An 8,188-nucleotide genomic window follows, 5' to 3' on the forward strand; every position below is an offset into this window, starting at 1 on the left:
AGCACTACAATCATGATAACCTCTTAGCGATAATATTCAATAGATTATAACCTGCTTCATTCATCGTAAATATATTTCAACACCACAAGATTATCAAGAAATATAAAGTTCGTCTGTAATTCACCCTTTTGTAAATCAATTCAAATAAATAGAAATAATAAAGACATGTGTTAATTATTAGTCAGTGCATTCACCCATTACTTGCCCGGCAACCCCACATAACATCTAGTGGGTTTTATTGTTCTAAGTTAATTATTGCACGTTTGGCTGACTAGTCATTTAATTTAATTAATTTACATATAAATATTATATTGAGAATTATTTTATATAAATGTAGGACTTCAGGTAGAGAAGAGAATACCATGTGTACATTCGTGTACAATGAAGTATTTAAGTAAGTAAAATAATTGTATTAAATGTATATATACATAACATTTCATATATAAAGCATAATAATATGCTCCCTTTATATATTTTTATTGGTATTTGATTTTATTAATATTATGATAAAATTAAGAATATAACAGCATCATTATTTTTAATGAAGGTTATAAAGAGTAACTTATAATTATTAAGTATTAGAGGGCCCAATATTTGTAAATATAATAATTAAAAGCATTCATTTGTATGTATTTTTTTTATTACCATATATATATATATATATATATATATATAAAATATTCCCTTACCAATTTCTGCAATTTTTTAATCGGTACAGGTATCCTTAATAGTTCAACAGTTCATATTCATATAGTTGAATACATCCTAAATATATTTAACAATTTATTTAATTAATTTTCTTTATTTTATGCTATCTTCTAGATCATAAAAAGTACAAACAGAAAATTACATGTATTTTAGATTGCCAAGGTAAAGTACACATTTTTATAATTGATTTTACTAAAACTTAATTATTTTAATGTCAAGACTAAACGAAAAGATATATGAAATGTTTATAGAAAATTTATAGCCTTGTTCCTAACGATTTTAAAACTTATTTATTTGATAATTACAATTAAAGAAAGAAATATTTATACTCTCTACCTACAATTAAATGGTATGCTAAATATTAAAAATGGGCAGACGTAGAATGTATACAATATGAAAATATAAATAATATCAATATGCAATTATTGATACATAATTAGAATAAAATTGTTTTCGTTTTTGCATCTACGTTATAAAATACAATAAATGTAAATTTTTTAAATATTGCATACCTTAATGATTGCATGTACTTTATAATGAAATGCAATAATAGACGAATAGGAATGTCGGTAGTTCATAAGCTTAATTTTTAATTAATTTTATAAATCTAAATATATCAATTCTTATGTATTTATTAAGATAATAAAAGTAATAAAAGTAGTAATAAAATTAATACAAAGCTGTTTTATAAGATATAATTGTAAAATTCTATATAAAATAATTATATGATGTGAAATAATATATAATATAAAATTAATTAGGAGATATCAAATAATAAAATAAAATATCGAGTTGTAAATAAATTCTTTATCTATGCATAAGTTATTATAAGCCTTATAGTATTATTATTATTTTCTATTTACATTGAAAAATATTGAAAAAAATTGTTAATGTTTAAAAACAATGAAGATGTATTATAATCAAATTTTAAGATAATATTAATCAATACTAAAAATAAAATTTAACATTTTGTATTTTATGCAATTTAGAAATTATAATAGATTGCAGAGCTGGATGTTTTCAAGCCTGTGAGGAATTGTTTAATAGAAGTATGTTCAATTTCTTCTTATAGATTATCGAATTCTATATTATTATATATTCTATATAATTATTAATAATTACATTTTGCTCGAACTATAATAATAATATTGTTTTTAGAATCACCTATAGATATATTATATAAAAATATTACAAAAACAACAAAATTCAATTTTGCATGGAAATTCGGAAGAAATTAATACAAAATAAAAACAATCGTCGAAAATATAATATTGTTATGTATAACATGCTCAAAAATATATTTTGTTACATTAATATATATTAGCATATATTAAAAATTCTAATGATCATCATAAAAGAAAACTTTTTATGAATGGTTAAATATTGTATTTATTATATGGAATCATATATATTGTTGAATAAAATAATATTTGAAATACCAATAAAGGTTTGATATATTTTTAGCATTCAAAAACGAAATTTCGATTTTACGTTTCGCCAATACAAAATTATAGTATAATTGAAGCAATCCTATACATATAATTAAACATTGCATCGATTTTTATTCTTTTCATTATAATATAAAATAGTATAAAATAATCTTATAACCTGTTGTTTAATTATGTAGCAATTAACAATATTCTGAATTAATTAAAGATTAATTTTTTTAAATAAACAATTTTATACTTATAACAACATTATACGACCATAGAAGAATTTAAAAATTTAATTTTTAGAAACGTGACTATTAATAAGAAATAAATTTATGATAAATAACTATAGTATTTGGATAATCTAAATAGTTTAGTATTACAAGTTGTACTTGCATTATTCGAATTTTTAGATCAATATTTTTTTTTACATATATAATACCTCTACTGTTTCTGAATAAAAATAATTGTAATATTACAAAAGATAGTAACAAAATCAACTATTATCCAATATCGTAAAAAAATTTTTAAATGAATACAAAAATAGTATTTTATGTGAGTATTAATATATTCGAATATTTAAAGTGTTTGTAAATATTTATAATACAATAAATGTAAACGTAGCCTTGTATATCCTTTTTTATTTGATTATAGTGATAATTTTTTTTTCATTATATATATATTAATAATGTTAGTATCAAATTTAATAAAATCTAAAATTAAAAAAATTTATGAAATAATATCTTATATCTTTTTCAATTGAATTTTGAAATTACTATTATACGTATATATTAAAAAATCCAGGAAGAAATTTGGACATTCAAACACAATATAAAAATTTTAAATACCTGGTTATAATCATATTTGAAATGTAAATTATTTTCTATTAATTTTTTTTAATACAATTAAGGTTCAGAAATGACATAGAAGCGTTTATCTCTACTTTCTGTAAGTATATTTTTACTTATCTAATACTAATCTTTCTACTAGTAATCTATTAGTAAATCTATTAGTATTAAACATTAGTAATGTTTTCTTCTCCGAGTCTATTCATTCAGATACATATTAACACATTACAAAGTCTTATGATAGAAAATAGAAAAAATAATATAGATAGGATAGAAAATAGAATTAGATAGAAATAGAAAATAGAAATAGAAAAATAGATGATAGAACATAATAGAAAAAATAGAAAATAGAAAAAACAAATATTATGTTAGAATAATATTAGAAGAGGTACAAGACACATTATATTAATATTATAAAATGAGCTGGACATATATTCAGGTATAATCAAATTTAATACTAACAATTACTTCATCAAATTTAATGCTAACGATTACTTTAATTATATTAGTACATAATTTAAAAAAAATTTAAATACGGAGAAGAATTATCAAATTATTAAATAATTTATTGTTTACAAAGTAAATACAGAAAATACCAATAAAATGTATATACAGAAATGTTTTAAAATAGAAATAATCATTTTCTAGGCATGTCTTACTTTTATCAACTTTTCATTCATCAACAAAAACTAAGAAATTTATTTTAAATTTTTATTTCTTCAAATGCCGTCAATAAATAAACTTTTAATTTAAATATATTGTATAAATATATATTATATAATATATTTTGTATTTATAATATATATTGTAATCTATTAATTATTTAAATTAATATAATGTATACATGGATATTTTATATTTTAATTATTATTATATGAAGAACATACTTTAATATACAATATTATTTGTCACAATAAATATGTTATTAATTATTTGGATTCATATGCCAATTACCTCCAAGCCGTAAGGTTAAAACTATTTTTGTTGTTTTTTCTGTTATTGGTAAAAGTATTAATGCTGAAATAAATAAACAATATTTACATTATTTTGTATTAATTATGGCGCAAGTTCATAAACATATTATGTTATTATAAAAAATCTTACATTTAAACATATCAGCACTTATGGGTAAAAGTATTAATGCTGAAATAAATAAATAATATTTACATTATTTTGTATTAATTATGGCGCAAGTTCTTAAACATATTATGTTATTATAAAAAATCTCACGTTTAAACATATCAGCACAAGCAGTTAAACAACCTTCCCTGCATACTTTCATTATAGCTAAATTTGATTAATTATATAACAGATAATTTTTATATTTATATTAAACGAATATTTAAATAAAAGTTAATTGTTAATAGATTTTATGTTTTTAATTTTTTTAATATTAAATGTATTGATTTTTTGTACCAAATAAAATGAAAATTATAAAATCTATTATTGTTTTTGTTAGAATAATAAAATTTTTAATGCAATTCCAAGAATATTTAAATATTTTCTAATACATTTATAATTATTCCACTTCTACCAGTTAATTTAAAAATTTTTTATTTATGTTTCAATATTAACTTCATATTACTCAGTATATACTATAATATCATTAGTGTTTTTAAATATTTTATATGTGAATATAAATAAACATGGTACGGATGTGTATTAGATTAATTCCGTATAGAATTATTATAAATTTTTCAATACATCCGCCACACGGATACCTGTTGTAAACATTTATTTTTATGATTTTTATAATTGTAAGCTATAATAATTGAGTACTGGATACTATTATCGAATTTAAACCAATTAACTTTAAAAAATTGAAAGTCATGAAAATCTCTGGTAGCATGCAAGTGTCCATACAAAGTAAAAACATATATCAGTCGTATGATGAAAACTATAATTGAGATCTCTCTTCAATATATTCTTAATCTACAATCTTCTAGCCAAAAATAGCACACATTGAACATAAATTAAGTTAACAGAGTAAAAACACATGAAGTAGCAGAATTACTGACCGTAGTATTTCAATACTATTGTAAATTTTGTTTATCTGTTAACATCGTCATTGTGAATTAATAGTTTTATGTTTTAATAGATATCAGTTAATGTTCTTATAATGATATTTCTAAGGTTATACATTAAATTGTAATAGATAGTATACCCATTAATATAAATGCACATTTAATAGGCAAATTATCTATTTTCTAGTATCTTATGCATGTAACCTATTACATTCTTTTAATATTATAAAACTTTTATTACTAGTATTCAATCTTACATAATTTTATCAATATATAAACTATAAATGTTTTACAGTCCACTAATTATTTTGATGTCAATATTTTTTTAATTATATAATTAAAAATAAACAAATAAATAAAATAAATATAAAAAAAAATAAATAAAAAAATAATTCTACTTATATCAACTTTACCCCTACTTATATACAAATTCACACAGGTGAATGACTGACTCACTCAAAGAATTAGAATATAAAAAATTTTTTATATTTCCATAACTTATGCATATACAACATAGTTAAAGTAAGGTTAAAAATAGAATTATTAAAATGAAATTTACTGCTTCAAACAAATTTCTTGATAGTCTTTTCATTATTATTTTTCTTTTTTTCTTTAACTTTTTCACTTTGTATATATATCTTCATATTTTTTTAAAGCAATCTGCATACATTCATTCCAATAGCTAGGGTCACTCACTGATACCTGTTGCTAACTTTCATTTTTTGTCGGTCTTATTTCACTTATTACATATTTAATTTATGTATTTCACATGCCTTCTTCTGCAATCATTTATTGCAAAAGTATCATGCTCTCTCTTTATTTCCTCTATTTTTCTAATTATCTTAAATTTACTCACGTAATCTTTGAATTACAAGTTAGTACTGCAGGTCGTGGCATTTTTAAAAATCATATGTTTCATCATATTATACTTTATATATACTTATATACATCCATATACGTTTAGTATTTTTTCTTTGAATATATATATATATTGTCTTCTTTTTTGGCATGTCTACTTCAGACCCTTTATATACTATCCTTATATATATTTTATTCTTCCTTTATAATTTTTCTTATAGATACTTCAAATAAAATGAGATCGTTTACATGTATAATTATTCTTACTTATACTATAAAAACTCATTTAATCAATAAATTATAAAAAATTTTTATATAATTAGGCTAGAGTATACGTGGTAACCTCTTTTAATAATTTTCGACTCTTGTAAAGGACTTGTAGTAATACCAGGAAGTAAGAACTTCTTTGAAATCTTTCTGTGCTGAATACTGTAATTATGTTGAAACAATCAATGTCGCGAACAGAAGATGAAGATTTCTAAATTCATTTATTCTTCGTTTGTTTATTTATAACTTATTACAATGTACCATCTAATGTCTGCTTACTACGTACATATATAGTCATGGTATTATGCAGTTTAGTATCAGATAAGACCTACTTTCTCTCTCTCTCTCTCTCATCCTCTCTCTCTCAGTCACAATCTCAGCCTCTCTCTCTCTCTCTCTTTATCTTTTTCTATTATATTAAAGTCTATAGACAACACCCGTCATATATATTATGCCTTTCGTTAATAAAAATTATATCAACTACTTTTATTTCATTTATACACTCAAACGATTCTGTGTAATCTCCAAATTCTATTCTTCTCAAGTTAATTTATTAATTTATCTATTATTTAGTAGATTTATAAAAAAAAACACTACAGAAGATACTTAGTATAACAATATAATACAATTAACACTTTTATATCTTACCATTACAACCTTGACGACATCTCAGTTTCGATTCATACAAAGTTGATTCTAGATCACAACAAATTAAGAAAGTAAAGAGTAGTAAAAATTAATATTAATAGAAATATAATTTCCAATGAAATTTATAGTGTAGAGTAAAAAAATTGTTTACTTCATAGTTCTAAATAAGTCGTACAATACTAATCATAGGTTTGTTTATGAAATTGATGTAGCAAAATTATAATTTTCAATAACAAACAAAATACAAATTTTATGAAATATTTTACAATTTTTTTTGTAAATTTTTTAGTTATATTATTTTAATTTACACATTTGATTACATTATTGCTTATAAACAAAGGTGGTCTTGCTAAAATATAATTATGATGCTACTATTAGGAACTATTAAAAATTATGAATTGTAAGATCAATAGATTTATCGAAATAATATTTCTTATATGAATTATCTATATTTTCAATCTTAAAAAACAAGCTTAATATAAAAGAACTATTGAAAAGATTTCATTTAAAAAACATGCAACAGATAAAATATTGCTAATGCATTATTGAATAACCTTCTATATATGATATTTTATTTAACTAACTCGATCCAAAAAAAAAAAATGAATTTGCCCAAGTTGTATCTAGGAATAATACAAAGGATTCTCTCATAGATTACAATAAAAATTTTAAATATAGAAGAATAAAATTAGTTGATTGATTTATAAAATTTATATAAAATTATTTATTTTTGATTACAAAAAATGTAAATAACGAATAATAACTATATAAATAACTAAACTAAAAAATAATTAAACTAAATAAATAACTTATATAAATGAAAGATAATCAGTGAACTGTATACAAAATTTATATAAATATGGATTTTGATTATTCTTTTGTCAATATGAAAAAAATATCAGCATGTGTGTATAACATCCAAATTTCATTATTTTTTTAGGAATTAAATAAATATAGATTATGAAATTTGATAACACTTACTTGAAAACTTTTTAATGCATGAATATTTGCAATTGTCTTTCCTTTCCAAATCAAGTTCTAAATGTGATTATAGAAAGCCTATTATTAAAAATAATTATAAAAAGAAAAGTTCAGAAAATTGTCTATTTTAATAACAAAAAAAAAAAAAAAAACAGGAACACTCTAAATTTTTACATGAAAATCTAAACTATTTTTAGAACAATAATATAAATTTTTGTTATTAATAATAACAAGTAATGTTTTTATTTTAATTATAAAGATTAGAGTAATTTAATAAAATTTGCTTATATTTGACATATTATATTTTTTATAAATCTTTTTTCTAACTTTTCAAAAATATACTATGCTTTGTAATATTATTTCAAGTTTAATGTTTAAACCGAATTGCATATTCTCATTTCTTATCTTGTTTACTGTTTCTTTT

The 8,188-nt window shown here is 20.5% G+C and overlaps 1 long non-coding RNA gene across 1 annotated transcript; it reads right to left on the reverse strand.

Annotated features, from left to right (window-relative positions):
* Positions 1-4,113: 4,113 nt before the first annotated feature.
* Positions 4,114-7,812, reverse strand: LOC105362605 (uncharacterized). The gene is made up of 4 exons (XR_912899.1): positions 7,765-7,812; positions 6,784-6,831; positions 4,217-4,273; positions 4,114-4,129 (listed from the first exon to the last, which is right to left on the reverse strand). It is a non-coding gene; the product is annotated as an uncharacterized LOC105362605 (long non-coding RNA).
* Between the last annotated feature and the right edge of the window lie 376 nt (positions 7,813-8,188).

Source organism: Ceratosolen solmsi, unplaced genomic scaffold (genome assembly GCF_000503995.2).
Source record: "Ceratosolen solmsi marchali unplaced genomic scaffold, CerSol_1.0 scaffold10, whole genome shotgun sequence".
Taxonomy (NCBI): Eukaryota; Metazoa; Arthropoda; class Insecta; order Hymenoptera; family Agaonidae; genus Ceratosolen; species Ceratosolen solmsi.